The sequence below is a fragment of the Rhineura floridana genome, chromosome 6, assembly GCF_030035675.1.
Source record: "Rhineura floridana isolate rRhiFlo1 chromosome 6, rRhiFlo1.hap2, whole genome shotgun sequence".
NCBI classification, from domain to species: domain Eukaryota; kingdom Metazoa; phylum Chordata; class Lepidosauria; order Squamata; family Rhineuridae; genus Rhineura; species Rhineura floridana.
Genome location: NC_084485.1, coordinates 6,683,490 through 6,685,219, shown reverse-complemented (window position 1 = coordinate 6,685,219; position 1,730 = coordinate 6,683,490). Strand labels below are relative to the sequence as shown.

The window sequence follows — 1,730 nt, the reverse complement described above, 5'->3', positions numbered from 1 at the left end:
AAAATAATAAGATTACCTTCTGGGTATGCTTAACTAAAAAAAAAAAAAAGCAGACATGAAACACAGCACAGCAAAAGTGCGGGCTAAATATTAATAGGCAGGGAGATCCAGCAAAAGGGGTATTCAGGGCCTTCTGAAAAGCCATAGGAGGTGGGCACTCCAGGGCACTCCAGGAGAGCCTCTGAAATTCATTAAACAGAATGCAAATCGTATTTCAAAGACTAGGGCCACACTAACCTGTACACACCTGATCTCATCTGATCTTGGAAGCTAAGCAGGGTCTGGTCTGGTTAGTATTTGGATGGGAGACTGCCTGGGAAGACCAGGCGCCATGGGCTGAGAGGAAGACAGTGGTAACCACCTCTGAATACCTCTTACCATGAAGCTGCCCTGAGTGCCCCATTATAGGGTAGAAGGGCGGGATAGAAATCTTTTAAAATAAATAAATAATAAAATATCCTCCCTTCCTCTCAGCAGGAGCCCAGGGCAAGCAAACAAAAGCACTAAAAACATTCTAAAACATCTAAAAACAGACTTCAAAATATATTACAACAAAACAACCTTAAAAACATATTAAATTAAAACATATTTTAATTTTTAAAAAAAAAGCTTTAAAAACATCTTTTAAAAAGAAAAGCTTTAAAGACATATTAAAAAGCAATTCCAACACAGAGGCAGACTGGGATAAGGTCTCTACTTAAAAGGCTTGTTGAAAAAGGAAGGTTGCTATAGTTGCTATATATTAGCTGTGCATGAAAATTGTCATGTCTCAGATGTCATCTGTTTGGGTATCATAGGGTTTTAAAAGTTTGTGTGTATGTAAGGGTGGAGGAGAAATTTTATTCAGTTCACATTTAAAGGCGAAGCTACCCAATCTGCACTTTCCAAACAAAATGTGAACCAAAACACAACCATGCTTCAAAATTTACTCTATCCAAATTTTGCAATGCAGTTTTCCAGCCAAGTAGTGTCTGCAAAAATGCATTTACTGGGTTAAAGTGTGGATAAAAATACATATATTAGCTACCAAGCTAGCTCCAAGGTGCTGGTAGTGGTGTACAAAGCCCTACACGGCTTGGGACCAGGAATACCCAAAAGATCACCTCATCCCCTATATACCCAATCGATCACTGTGTTCTGCAGGAGAGGGCAGATACCATCTTATCAGGTTGTCCGGTGACAGATTTGCTCTGTTCAGAGTAGAGGTCTAAGCATGCTATCTAGGTAGCAGGCTGTGAGCCTGGGAGTTAAGCTACACCTTAGCTTTCCATGAAGAATTTGCCAAGTCCAAGGGTACAGTAAACTCCCCATTCCTCGTATTCACACACAGGAAATAACCAGCATAAAATCAAAATAACAGCAGGTTAAGGCATTACGTATCAAAGCATAACAGATCTAAAATTCTGATATATAGCATAGATATAACACATTGCTGCAACCTATTTGATGCATAAACCTTGCTAAATTACCTGGATCTTACAAGACTGTCTGAGGACACAAGCATTAGTAAGGAGAAGACTAGTTTGATACTAAAATGCAGGAATATTTATACTACATTTTCTTTTGAAGATCACAAATTTATTAAACATTCCTAGCTTAATTGCTGCTTATTGCAATTGTCAGAGAAAAATTGTTCTAAAATATAACTAGATGGTACATTCCTCAATACATGACAGAAATACAATAAATTTCAGCTACAGAATAACATTTTAAATCTCTTAGACACGGGA

The 1,730-nt window shown here is 38.0% G+C and overlaps 1 pseudogene; it reads left to right on the top strand.

The window, feature by feature from the left end:
* Window positions 1-219: 219 nt before the first annotated feature.
* LOC133388148 (5S ribosomal RNA) lies at window positions 220-338 on the top strand (annotated as a pseudogene).
* Window positions 339-1,730: the final 1,392 nt, after the last annotated feature.